This window comes from Wyeomyia smithii, chromosome 2, assembly GCF_029784165.1.
Source record: "Wyeomyia smithii strain HCP4-BCI-WySm-NY-G18 chromosome 2, ASM2978416v1, whole genome shotgun sequence".
Classification (NCBI taxonomy): domain Eukaryota; kingdom Metazoa; phylum Arthropoda; class Insecta; order Diptera; family Culicidae; genus Wyeomyia; species Wyeomyia smithii.
In genome coordinates this window covers 15279112-15294429 of record NC_073695.1, presented here as the reverse complement: position 1 = coordinate 15294429, position 15318 = coordinate 15279112, and positions in this window count along the sequence as shown.

The following is a 15318-nucleotide window of genomic DNA, read 5'->3' as shown; positions in this document are numbered from 1 at the left end:
CATACAAATTTTTACCCAAAATTAAGTATTCGCATTTTATTAAGCTGTTGCGTTGTTTTCACCAATTTTTATGCGTATTATTTACCTAAACTAGTGAAAACATTCAGGTTTACGTAAATTTACGTTGTTTTTACGTGTTCACTCGGTAATATTTTTTTTTGTGTGTAGTATGCGACAAGTCACTCCAAATTTTTTTTCATAATCAGGCAAATAGTTGCGATTCGAGGATACTTTTTCGGTAACAAATTTATGTAGTTTGGAATACAATAGCATTCGTGGCCTCTGCCATCTTTCATCTGCATTTCTTCCGTACGAAAACAAGTGCGCTTCAGTTGTCCACGATCATGGAACAAGCTTCGTGGCCTTAGAGAGCTACACTATGATCAAAGATTCGTAGATAGTCAACTTTGTGCCGCGGCGAATTTTATTCGAGCAGTGCGTCCTCTGGAGTCCAAAAAAGGCAAGATTTCTCGCCATAGGACCTCGACGAATTTCTCTCCAAATGTTGTCCTCGGTAATCACCAGTTAACCTAGGTGAACGCACTTGTCAACTACCTCGATTTCATCCCCGCTAAGCTGAATCCGTGGACGGAGATTAACACGGTCATCCCTGGGGTCGATTGAACGCGTTTGTGCATCATCCCGATTACGGAAATATCCATATTGAGTGGTACTCGATAATTTTGGGATGTTTTCCAGAGAGCAGAAATCGTCAATTTGGATTTCAAAAAGCCCTAATTTCTGGCCTCTGGGTATCATTCTAGTTCCGGAAATTCTCATATTGGGTGGTATTTGACCATTTTGGTCCATCAAAAAGAAACCAGAAGTTGCCATCTTAGAATTCAAATAGTCTCTGGGGGCAACTTTTGGCTTCTGGGCATCATTTCGATCATTTTAAGCTGTTTTCCAAAAAAAATTGTTTCATATGTGTTTTACTTGTACGGAACCTTTCTCTTGCAGAGAAGAGAGAGGTGTCGTACCGCTATAGAAATATTTCCTGCTCCCAAAAACTTCTACATGCCAAATTTGGTTTAATTTGCTTGATTAGTTCTCGAGTTGTTGAATGGTTGAGTTGGATTTACGTCACGTTGAGTAGAAATGACGGTTACGTCATTTCGTTTTCGTGAAATAATGACGCTTTTTTTTAAACTTTTGATAAAATTTTGATACCTGTAGGTCCGATTTGGTGTGTTCTATCGTTTAATCGCAAAAAACACGCCACTTTGGCGCTTACGTCAGTCTGCGAGATTACGGCAGTTTAGATTGCAACTTGCTAATCCACTTGCTGCCAATTACACCACCCTCGCTGTCTTAATAAATTGCACTGGTTTTGAATTGCTAACTCTCGAATATGTTATTTTTAAATTTCTTTATTAATCTTTTGTGGTCTGAAATATATAAAATGTTAATTAGAACGATTTTTTTTTATGTTTGAGAAAAAATCTGACTCTTCCAAATTGACACGATATTTCTCGTATTTCTTTAGAAACAACTCAACCAAATTTCTAAGAACAGTGTAGGTATGCTAGCATGAGGTATTGAGGCTCATAAATATTTTTTTGCTTAGAGATTCTGTATGAGAAAAAGTTGTATAAACTAATAGGGCTTTGTAAGTAATAATAATAACAAAACGATATTTTGAAACTTGAAAATATGTGAGACAAATTGTAACTTGTAAATTTAGGTTTGAAACATTTTTAAAATCTCTATTACGAATAAGAAGTCATTATCGTCACGTTCCGACGCTAAAGTACACAAAAGATTCAACTTTATAACCGAACTGTTGTTGTTGTTTTGGTTTTACTCGCTCTAGACTACAAAAACACGCCTACCGGAAGTTTAACTCTCAGTAGTCAGGTATAAAAGCTAGCATGTAGATATTTAGTCTTCTTTGTATAACCGATTAGTGTAGCCAAGAGACAGTTTGCTCTTACTGCAAACTGACTCGACCCGCAACCAGCAGTGCAGCAGTTGATTTTAGCGTAGCAAGGACTCGTTTGATCGCAACGTCCGGACGAGTTAGTAGTTTTGTCCGTGTCTGTCGCGTCTATTTTGACGTAGGACTACGTCTAACCGCACTTCATTGAGATACATTCTGCGGAAACTAAAACCAAGGTGTAACGTTGGAATGAAAGATTTCAAACGGTAATACTGGTGTAACCACATGATGGATTACAATAATCAATATGTCGTTGGATTGATAAAATAATGAACAATTTTGTGATTCCTTAGTTATCATTATCATTTCATTGTTTAACAGTCATTTCATTGTTTAAATGTACAAATCACATGCGAGCACGTCTGGCACAGACTTCATGAATAGACACCAACTGCCTACTGTGATATTTTGTATATCAGTGGTAAAAAAAATTGACAGAATCTCCCCGTCCCAATAGGTCAACTAATGTTTACTTGTATGTGCCTAGACTATTTTGATGTCTTGAAGGTGAAGCTTTTTCGGAAAGTTCGTAACCACCTCCACTATCAGACAATTTAACGTTCTGCTGTTAGAATGTTATTAAAACTGATATCTTGAAGGAAAACATGCTGGCACAGGCAACAGTACTGCACCGAGCAATGTATGAATGGAGCGCTTGTCACTTTTCGTCTATCAGTGCAGTGGAACTCAATATTCATGAGTGTGCAGCCAAGCCAAGTGAAGACTATATTGCCGCTGTCGACGCACAGTGGGCGTGTTGGGTTAACGCGTAGGTATCGTTTTGCGGTCTGGAACACAATCGAATTGCCGTTTGAATTGTCTTCTTCTTCTTCTTGTTTCGTATAGTAGCAAATACCAGAATTCAATATGATTATTTCTGAAAGTAAACCGTTTGTTTCGACCCATTTGTCTAACCGTAAGAGGATCATTTTCTCCATTAATTTCCGGAGGCAAGAGAGCATCGCAATCGGCCTATATGAATTGTGATCAGAGGCAGGTTTCCCGGGTTTCCGAATAGCAATGACTTTTACCTCCCTCCAGTCATGCGGAACAATATTTAGCTCAAGAAACTTGCTGAACAAATTCAACAAGCGTCTTTTTGCAGAGTCGGGTAGATTCTTCAACAGGTTGAATTTTATTCTATCTAACCCTGGAGCCTTATTGTTGCACGACAGGAGAGCCATTGAAAATTCCAACATCGAAAATGGAGGCTCTTCCGTAGTTACTAATAACGCGTCGCGAAAAGTTTTCTGTTCCGGTACAGAATCCGGACAGACCTTCTTGGCAAAATCGAGTATCCAGCGATCTGAATACTCCTCACTCTCATTCGAAACGTCACGGTTCCGCATGCGCCTGGCGGTATCCCAAAGAGTGCTCATCGCTGTTTCCCTCGACAACGCGTTTACGAACCGCCGCCAGTATCCGCGTTTTTTCGCCTTTACTAAGCTCTTCATCTGCCTGCCCAGTGCCTCGTACTTTCGAAGCAGGTTGACAGTGCCGTACTCGCGGTAGTCCTTATACGCCGCGGACCTTCGCGCGTACAGCTCAGAGCACTCTTTGTCCCACCATTTGTTGGGAGGGCGCTGTCTAAACGTTACCCCGGGTATCGGTTTCGTCTGAGCTTGAGTCGCGGCGTCGATTATCAAGCCAGCTAAGAACGCGTATTCTTCCTCCGGAGAAAGTTCCTCGTGAGTCTCGATAGATTCCGCTATAAAAGACTCATAACGCTTCCAATTAATATTACGTGTAAGGTCGTAGGAAATATTGATTGGGTTCGGGGGAGTTGAACCATTAGCAATTGATATAACTATTGGAAGATGATCACAACCGTGGGGATCGTTGATTACTTTCCACTGGCAATCTAACGCTAGTGATGTCGAGCAGAGGGATAGGTCAAGCACGCTTTCACGTGCTGGAGGATTAGGTACACGTGTCGTTTCCCCAGTATTCAAAAGTGTCATATTGAAGTCGTCGATAAAGTTACAGATAAAAGAAGATCGGTTGTCGTCGTACAGCGACCCCCATAGCGAACAGTGAGAATTAAAATCTCCCAAAATCAAAAAAGGTGCGGGAAGCAATTCTGCTATATCAAGGAGTTGCTTCTGTTCAATCCGCGCGGATGGGGGAATATATAACGAAACAAGGCAAAGGTCTTTTCCATTCATATTCGTTTGAATGGCAACAACTTCAATATTCGAGATCGAGGGGAGGTCGTTTATGAAAAAAGAATAGCACTTTTTGATCCCTAAAAGTACCCCTCCACCGTGTGAGTGTCGATCTCGACGAATGATGTTGAAATCGTGGAAATTAAGTTGGTCATTTGAATTGAGAAAAGTTTCACAGAGCGCAAACGCATCACAATTGTATGTGTTCATCAAATGTGAAAATAAATCGAACTTGGGGATGATATTTCTGCAGTTCCACTGTAACACAGAGACAAAATTCCTAACCTCTTTCGACGTATTAGTCATCGAAAGATATGATAGCTGAAATGAGGGGCCTAGTTGCTGTTAGTTGCTTCAAAAAGGTTTTCACTGTAGGGAGAAGGGCAAGAAGAATGTTTTGAAGGGGATCTGGTAAGTTGAATGTTTTAAATATCCAGTCCACAATATCAGAGAATTTTATGAACCCTGTTTCTTTTACGTCTTCTGATCGAGAAATGGGTGCACGAGGGGTTTTTGGTGCCCCAGGAAGCGGTGGGTACTCCTGGTTTGATTTGAAATTAAAACCGGGTGACACTTGCTTCGGTTTTTCTACACCGCTTCCTTTTTGTGTTGTCTTATTGGTCATTCCGCTAGGGATTATCTTACGACCTTTGCGAGAAAGATTAGGAGAGTTGAGCATTCTCCTCTTCCTAGATCCCTCTGGCAAGGCATAAGAACACCCTTCAACGGGATCGTCAGATGTACCCTCATCGGTTGGCAAAAAGGAAAAGATGTTTCCTGTCGAGGGTGGCTCAGCCCTCTTAAGCATTTCTGCAAAAGAGCGCTTTGATCGTTCCTTAAGGGAACGCTTTATTTTTTCCTCGCGCTGTTTGTACGCGGGACACGCCGAAAGGTCATGCCGAGTTCCCTCGCAGTAAAGACACTTTTCAGTATCCTCACTGCAAGCGGTCTCAGCATGATTGCCTCCGCACTTGCTGCAGCGTGCCTTGTTGCAGCAGTAGGTGGCTGTATGACCTAACTGCTTGCAGTTTTGGCAATGCATGACCCGCGGTACAAACAGGCGTACAGGCAGACGAACCCTGTCCAAAGCTATGTAGCTCGGCAGTGCGGATCCGGCGAATGTCACCCGGAAGGAATCCAAGGGGGAGAATTTCTTCTTCCCTTCTTCGATGGATACTTAATGCAATTGCTTGACATCCAGTATCTTTACATTTTGAATCAGGGGGTTCTTGTAACAGCCAACCCCGTGACGCAAAATGTCATCGACCGTGAGGCTTCCTTCGGTAACCACACCGTCGATCTCCACTAGCAATGGGCGATCTTCGAAAAAAAATCGATTCTCCTGCATCGATTAATCAAAATTAATAAAATCGATTCATAAAAAAATCGAGCCCGAAAAATCGATTTAACAAAAAATCGATTTTTGTTTGGTATAAGCTTTTTACGACCTTTTTTGGCTATATTTATGGAGATTTTGTTTTGTTCTGGTTTATCAATCATGTTTTCTGGTTTATCAATCATGTTCAACGAGTTTTTGTTCTCAACATCTACTAACGATACGGCTTTTTTAGTTTATTGCCATCTTCTTTTACCGCGTGTACTCTTTTGGCGGTTTTTTTTTTCTACTAAGAGTTTTCGTTGTCGCTCATCCCATAGACCATTTCACGAGACGTTTGTGAACTTGATTCATGAACGAAATTTTGACAGAAAGTTTGTAACCGCTGTCATAATGCACGTTAAAGCATCATCAACATCAGCAGGATCCGTGACACCTGTCAGTTCGTGAAATGGTCTATTGTTTAGGATGCACTAAGAGCAATCCAAACCTGTATAATTGGGTTGTTTAGCTAGTTCAAATCGTGATTTAAAAAGCGAAGGACAATGATAGAATTTTCTTTTAAATCACGTTTTACTTAGAAAATTCAGATCTTTCAGATGATAGAAAAAACTGATATAGCTGAACAACCCAATTCATTAAAAAATCGCAGCACAAACTCAAATAAACAAAATGGCGAGCGCAACACCATGCTGAACAGAATGCAGCACGGCATATACACGAACATTTAATTCAACTTTTGCAATATTTGAGTTAACGAGTACCCCGCTACTCATAGTTGAAAAATAGTTTGAGGTAGCAAATGTGAAATAATGTTGGCTAATATCCAAAACGGTAAATTCAATATCCAATGCAATGCAAAATTTCAGCTCAATCGGAATTCAGGAATATTTGGTCTAAATTTCACTTTCTCGACCTCTTAAGAAAAGCACAGTTTGTATTAGTTTTTTTTTTGTGCCAAATGTCTTATGCCTTTTTCACGCTATAGCAGATATCACGTGATATCGCGTATCTTGAAACATACATACATCTAGTTTTCACGGAAAGTTTGGAGTATGGGATTTGAAATCAAGATGAGCAATATTACATCATGTGAACGCCTTATTAGAAATGTATAAAACGTCGAAGTTGGGTGTTATCCGAAAAATCGAAATTTTGCTAACTGTTCGTGAGGGCTAAACATTGAACACTACTTCTAAATTAAACTGTCAAAGTCCATTGCCACCCCAATATACACCAATCAGTTAGTAATGATTGTATACAATACATATATGTCAAACTTTCGAGGCGGTCCTGTGGTCGGCAATTTATATTCAGTTCGAGGTGCAAACTTGTCTCGTCGTGCTTTTCATCCTTGCTAGGGATGGGCGAACGGCTCACGAGCCGTTCATATGAACCGGTTCTTAGAAAAGAGAAAAAGAACGAACGGCTCACGAAAAAGAACCACGGTTCTTTGGGCGCAGCAGAACTGTTTGGTTCGCGCGAACCCGAAGTTTACCGAGACAACACGAACTGTCAACGCTCGTGAATCATTGTGAACCATGAGTCAGTTCAGAACCGCTCTTGCAAAAGAGCCGTTTCACCCACCCCTAATCCTTGATATATTTCACAACGCATGCGTATTAGCCAAATTTCATACGGGTTTGTCTATTGATGTCGCGTTTACAAAAGCAAAAAAATGGTTACTGCGTTAAAAATACTGGAGGGACTTAATTTGGCTGCGGATTGTTCTTTTTCAACTCGACGACAAGGTTATCCAGCTTCCCTGACCTACAGGAAACGTCGAAATGGGCAGCGTGCCATTACCGTTCGTGGAAAGCTGGATATTCTGGAACCTTGTGGGGGTGGTGACATACTCATGAAAAAAGTTGTCATGGACGTAGACAATTGTTTGAACCAACAAAAACATTTGAAATGCGTTTTTCTCGGTTTCATGTCTACTGAACTTTAGTCCATTTTTAAACTATGGTCATCCCGGTAAAAATTTACACATTTTTCAGATCAGTGTCCGAGTTCCGAGCACACACTTCTTTGGAGAGAAAAAAAAAAATTTGTATACTATCAATAAAGAAATTTTCTACTCTTCAAAAAACAGTTTTCTCGGAATTCGGCCGCAGATTACGTTAGCAACAATAAATGCAATCACTATTGTCTTGAATCCGTTTTGCACACATTTATTTTTCAGGCGAAAAAAACGATCTTGCCATCCAAAGGATCGATTCAGTAGAAGATCGCGCGCAAAGAAATCGATTCAAAAAATCGATGAATCGACCTAAAAAGATCGATTTTGCGAAAATCGGATCGATCTTGCCCATTTCTAATCTCCACGTCCTTGGCAGGGATGTACACGCGGTACTCCCCTGTAAAGAGCTCGTAGCTAGCAATTTCGTTTGCTTGCTTCAAGCTACTCACGACAACTCGCAGTTTGTTAGGCCTCACCTTCGTAATCTCGGTTACGGCCGAAAACTATTTTGCTGAGGCTTCTTTATGGGCCTGAAGTAAACTACGAACGGACCTTTCGCGGCATCTGGGTAAGCTTTTACCCGTACTTCCGGTACACTTGGTACAGGGCTAGGTAGCGGGGATGGTACAGGGGAAGGTAAGGGAGAACTGCTGGGGGAAATTTCAATTTCTTCCCTATTTGTTTCCACATCCAGGAAAAGTTGCACCTGCATGTCGTCCATTTTGCGGGAGCGTTACGCTCTACCGCACACAAACGAAAAATATTCGAATGTGGGGGGGGGGGGGAACAAGTAGTTGATATTAAATTTTAAAAACAATTTTTCAAACTACAATGGATAAAATAAAAAAAAAAGACAGTAATACTAATAATAATAATAACACTAGTAATAATACTTTTACTAATAACAATAATAATAATAATAACAACAATAATAATAATAATAATAATATTAATAATAATAATATTGATAGTTATAATATTAAAAATGATAATAATTCTAAAGTGAATACTTCACCGAACGTCTAAGTAACGACCTCTCGGCTGCTAGTAGGATCAATCTGGAAGTGTGTCTCCGCAGAACAAACAATGACGATCCAGCTTCGTGTTGTAACACAGGGGCGTGGTCTTGTAGATGCCACTTGTTGTTGATTTCCACTCGCTCGATCGTATGGTGGTCCGTGCTGCTAGCGGGGTAACAGCGGTGCAGGGGAATTATTCTTGCTGATTTATCAGCTGCGTATCGGATCACTGGCGGGGTAGCCTGCCCCTACCAGTGTGCAGAAGATGTTACTGCCAATATACTGCAGGCTATTGTTATCGCACAACACAAGAACTAACCGACAAAAAAAAAAACACCCGTACGATAACTCGTGTATTTTAATTTTGCGAATTAAGCAGAGCTGAACAATTTGCGTCTAATCGAGACGAAAGCAATACAACGAATGGTGAAGCATGACTGGCTAGTTTCTATGACTTTCTTTATAAAACTGTGCATGCATGAACAAAACAAAACATACTGGCATAAAGAGGAGGGAAAGAAAAAGGTAAAAAAGGAAAATAGAGCAAGAGAGAGGGGGGGGGGGGAGCGAGCTGCAAAATGCAAAATGTGCTTTGACCCCTAAAGTTGGTGCATATGTACCCACGTATTTAAGGTAGTTTCAAGTAGCAAAATTCGATTCGATTTTAGTTCTTAAATGTTTAAATGAATTAAAAAAACATTATTCTATTTTTTCCCAATTTTCAAATGAAAATCGTAACTGTATAGAATTTTTTTTTATAATTTTGCTACCTGTTATTTTTCTCTGATCTTTTCAACGGGAGAATTATATACAATTTTTCTATACCGAGAACGTTCATAAAACTTCGCAGGGAAATCCACGAATCCTTCTCTCCTGCTATCGGTTTCACACGGCCTTCGACTTCAAGAGCAAAGAAACCTCGTCATCAAAAATATTGTAAAATGGTTTATGTCACTGACGATTTTTCTTAAAACGAAATCGGTTTTGGGCACAGTTAGAGGCCTATACACGGTAGCGAGAAAGTTATTTTAAAAAAAAGAATGTCAAATTAGTCGACAAATTTTACTCTTAAATTTTACCCACTCACGCTTTAGTAGAAGATAGTTAACCTTAAATCTGTAATTTTCACTTAATTAACGATTTCATCGTGCCACAATTTGCCCAGAAAGGAGCCAAACGTCTGATTCAAGATGGCCGACAAAGTTTAACAACAACGACCATGTTTCAAAGACACTCCGGTTTTAATGTTTTAGTCACTTCATAATGTTGTATAGTCGAACCCGAACAGCCCGCTGATTTTGTACTCGTTCATTCTAGGTAATTTGAAATTTTAATTTCGGTAGCACTTAAACACTTCGTTGGCGTTACTATTGAATAATATTGAAACATCTCAATGAAGACGGTTGATTCAGTTTCACAGCAGCAATTCGAACTCCATCCTGTCTGCTAGCCACACAGCTGCAATATGCAACACGCAGCAGCGCAACATACTGCAGTGTAACTACGAGTGCGATGCATCTTCTGCTTTCTGCTTCAATTCAACACGAAAAGAAGAAACCGATTGTCGTTCCAAGTCGCAACATGATACGGGGTATATTTATTTGCTTATTTGGATAAAAATTCTACTGACTCAAAGTCTTAATGAAGTAATGAATATATGTATATAACATCAAATACTAATCTTATCTAGCTTATTCTTCAATTTTTGAAAACGTTCACCAAACTCAAAATATTCTTCAACATGACTAAGTATATTACTACCAGGGATGGTTATCTTCGCGGTTTTTCGGGACTCGTGAGTAATCTATGTAGAAAATTGTATTCTACGTTTTCTACGGTAGGAATCCTCTTGCAAGAAGAAAACTCTCAAACACTCGAAAATTTACAGTATGAGTCATCAAATGCCATTCGCTGCGCTTGAAAGGTGTATTTAAGTAACGGGTGAAATCATATAACACCAAAAAAAAAAACACGAAGAAGCAAGAAAGTTTTTTTCCGGACTATTTTGTGATTATGGCGAAACAAGCGATGATAAAGAAACTCAGAAAAGCAAACAAAGTTTTCACTCAATAAATTTAATCGTAATTCACGGTTCAACAACACAAAAATCTCTCTGCAGGTTTTCGTAGAATACTCGTTTTTGGTTAGGTATTCTACCAGAGGTATTTTACGTAGAAAATAACATGAGGTTTTCTACATGACATCCCTGATTACTACACGAGGCAACGAGTTCATTGTTATAAAAGTTCGTACGATAAGTGAGGATTATTAATAGGGATAATGGTCGTAATACCTGCGGCAGCATTCCAACGTACCATATTAAGTGAATGACAGTGGTCTGCACAGGCAAATGGTACAGTCCTTTTTTACTGTCTTCTCAGAATACATTTTCGGTCGCTGTTTGTGTACTTTCCGCGCTAGCAGTCCGGTAATCACATTGAGAACGTATTGGCAACAGAGCATCACAAAAGGATACGAAAAATGTACTTCGTGTGCGATTCGGTATTCTTAGGATGATGTCTTCGAAATAGCGAATGTAGAAAAGAGAAGAAGCTGTTTTTTACAGACGTTCGTGTTAGTACTACACAAACAACGCATTTCGATAACAGTCCAAATCTACCGGAGACATTTTTCCCCCTCTTTTTTCGGCACCTCACCGACAGCTTTAGTACAGAGAAAAGTAAATTCGGCTGTAAAATGTGTGTATCGAATACCGAATGTTATATACAACTATACATGCCATCGTCGACATGAGATTAAGGTGATCGGCAAAGAAAAACCATTCGCGTATGGGGAACTGCCAACGTTTTTTTTTTTTTAAATGGACCCCACTGCGACCAGTAGTTGTTTGAACTATTGTGGCATTGTCTGGACGTTTTTGCTGTTTGCACATTATGTTTTTTTTTACCATTTTGCAGTGCTACTTATTGAGAAGTAACCTGCTCCGTGTTTTAGTGCTTTTTGTCTTCTCCTTCAGACTTAGTAACCTACTTCCTTCCTTATCGACCTTATCATATCCTCCTGCAGGCTATCACTCTAAAAGCATATAACGTGCTATAGTCTATGATATTATTGAAGCTTTAGACGAGCGGTTATTAAATCTGGAAAGAACATTTTGTGTGGAAGAGCCTGAGAATAAACCCATAGAGTCCTTTTTGCGAACGAATGGTTTGGTTCTACTAAGATTTGACCATTCGCTTGTCAAAGCGGACTCTGTAACCTTGCGGCTACGAAGCTCGACATGACAACGTTAGAATCGTGGAACATTTTTTCTATCGACTGTCTTTATTCTGCCAATACCACTACCGTCATTGAGGGACGCTCTCAAATGATATTTAAAAGCTATCATCGCTTAGTACATTTTTTCCCCAGGGTCTGCATACGGCAAGTCTCGAAGAGCAACAAATCTTCGCTGCACACGTTCTAATCGTATATTCCAATAAAGTTGGTGTGGCATCCAAACAAGATTGACGTTCTTCAGGACGGACGAGAGCGCAATAAAGTGATATGAATCTGTTCGGGTCTTTGAAATCAATATGAAGCCTAGCTGGCGGATGTATTTTGCGGTGATAATCAAAAGTAAGTTTTGAATTGATCGTCAACCCTAAAATCTACTCAACTCTGATCAATGCTTGACTATCTTATTGGTAGTTGAATTTAACGGGTGATTTTATATGATGATAAGACATTAAGTTGTATTTAGCAATGCAGATTGTCAGATTTTTTTTTACACTAATACACAAACTAATTTAATATTTCCTGAAGACTATAACAATCCTCGATGCAACGAATCGTCAAAAAATTTTCAATGTCGTCAGCGTAAAACAGCCTAGACACCTAACAGAACAATAATATAAACCATAGTGGTCCCAAGTTGCTGCCTTGAGGTACCCCAGATTAATTGGTTATTGAAGGTGATAATTATGATCCTATTTTGACTAACACTTCTCTACCGCACAAATATAAGCATAGCTATTTCATGAGTATTTGGGGATTTATACGATCTGAGGCAGCTTTCCGATCAGTGTATATTAGGGTGGGGAATCGTTGTATGGAAAAAACGAAACTTGATAGCAGAAGGCCAGACCCAGTTTTTTTTTGTATTTTTTGGTGTCCCTAACAATCCTAAATTTATCGGAAGTCGATTGGTTTTGTCTCCGCTTGGCGCATTGCATTTCAAATTTATATGGAGATTTGTATGGAAAAACAAACTTTTTTGGATCTCAAAAACAAAAACTTTTCTCAACCTTCTCTCTTTCTTCCAGTCCATGCTAAGCCCTTCTGAAACTCACCAAAATTTCGAATAATACGCTGAGACCCATTTCCGCTCTATCCAACATCAATCCTCGAATTTTTTTCTAACACTGGCTGAAAAAGCTAACAAAAAAGTAAAAAAACTTCCCTTAAACATTTCTGACGAATCTAAGATATTTGCCGAAGTGATAGCTGCCAGCAGGTGCACTAAGAACATGAAGGCCGCAAGCATCGATGAAGTCCTCAACCTTGGGTAGAAAAACTTGAATCAAGACTTTTTCGAATACCTGACAGTGGTCTTGGCTAAGTGTTTGGAGTTTAGCCCAGTAAAAACACTAACAGAGCTGAAAGTTAAAGCCCCATCATTAGCCTATTATTATCCACCTTGAAGTTGTTCGAAAAGCAGATTCTCAGCCATTTACTGGAGTTCGTTACCTAACTAATATCTTCCTTCCAGAGCAGCTCGACGTCAAGAAGGCGTTCGATAATGTCTGGCACGATGACCTGGTGTTCAAGCTGCAATGATTCAACTTCCCGATCTTCCTCGTGAATATAAACCCCCTCCGATATGTATAACGTAGATACTTCGGTGCCACAGGGTAGCCTTCTGGGTCCTGTCCTGTTCAACTTCTTTACCTCAGACACCCCTCCCTTTTTGGGTGATGGCATCATGTCGATGTTCGCAGATGACACTGCCATTATTACAAGGGTAATTAGTGATTAGAGCTCTGACGTGTGAATTACAGCATGTTCTGCACGAATACTCCAACAGCTGGAAGATCTGCATCTCGAGCAAAGAAAATCACCGGCAACTGAGTACGTTTTGCGAAAGGGCTGAAAGGGCTGCGCTGAAACCCACCAGCTCAAACTCCAGATTGTCTGGAACAAAATCGTTCAGATGGTTTCGGACAGCTCTCCGGAGACACGAAACTCCGAGATCAATCACTTAGCTTCAAATGCTAGAGAAAAGCAGAACAAAATTCTTTGTAAAACTCAGAGAATCCGTGCCAGGTCTCCTCACCAGATCATCCGTAATGGTACTTTAGTTTTGAGGCAGCGACTCGTTTTTTTTTTTTGACGTGGGACTACGTCTTTGTTTACTATACTGGGATGCATTCTGTGAAATTGGAAATGAAACGGGCAAATGTTGCGTCAGATTTCAAACGTAAATAACAGCATAACCACATGAAGTAAAACAATTTTGTAATATGCTAATTATCACTCTAATTTCATTGCTAAGCGGTAAAATTGATAAAAAATTTCAATAACAAATTTACGCGAATAATGAACCAATTACATGCGAGCATTCCTAGCACAGACGACGCGAATGGACACCATCCGTTCCCTGTGATATTCTCTGTATCAATAACGAAATAAAAATTGACAGAGTCTCCCCGTCCCAATAGGTCAATTTATTTTTGCTTCCATGGGCTTAGACTAATATGATGTCTCGAAGGTAAAAGTTTTCCTAAAAGTTTGAAACAATACCCATCCTTGAACAATTTCTAAACCTGCGTGTTAGGTTCTGAAGAACCTAATAAAAACTGATGTCTTGAAAGAAAACATGCCGATAAAAGCAACAGTACCAGTGGAGTAAAGAACCGCAGGTCTCTCGTCGTCTATGATTGCAGTGGTACTCTTCTATTCGTACATTTCAGCGGTACACTTCTATTCGTACTGCAGCGGTACTATTCGTATTGCAGTGGTACACTTTTGTTCGTACATTTCTATTCGTGTGCAATTGAGGAAAAACTGCAATGCTGCTGTTGATGGTGATTGAAAGTTTATCTCATAAATATGATTACCGTAAACTGGGGTGACTTTGATCACTGTACCTCTTTTTTGAAAATGTGGTAAAAAAGCGCTCGTAGTGCTCGGGACTTGCCGTAATCTTCACTAAATGCGTGGATATATGTTCGCATTGCTACTACTCATGCGTTTCCTGCTATTTCAAGAGTGTTTTTTTGGCTAAAATATTATTTGAAAATAAAGTGTATTTTTGGCGATTTTTGTTGCATACAAACAATCGGTTCAAGCAGATTCAAAACAACAAGTTACAATACGTAAAGTTTTTTTATTTTGTTTCCAGATTAGTTCTTAAGATGAACAAATATTATAACAATACATTTTATAGTTATTTTTGCAAGTTTTTCCTCAAAGGCAATGTTGAGTCCCAATATTCTCCACAGCGTATTATATATTTCTTCTTAACAAAAACCCAAGACGTGAAGTAACATGCAAATTTAGCCAATTTCATTAGTCATATTCCTCGTGGACTAGTTTTTGATGATTTTAGACCACCTTCTATCTCAGTGGATAACAATTCATATATATTCTAAAAATTTTGTATGAATCTTGTACATTCGCCATTATAAACTGTTCACGTAGAATGTGAATAGCCCCCAAATTGCTTTCCATATTTATAAACTCGTTTAAACCATTTAAGGCTGTTCAATTTAGTGAAAGTAGCAAAGTGTTACACCAAATTCATCAAAATAATGAAGTGATCAAAGTCACCCCGGAATGATGATTGGTGTAAAATTTTTAGAGCATATTTAAAAACAGCGAAAATGTTGTTAAACTTTTGAAGTAGTGACTGAATCTTTTTCAGTGCATGCCAGTACTTATTTTAAAAATATCGA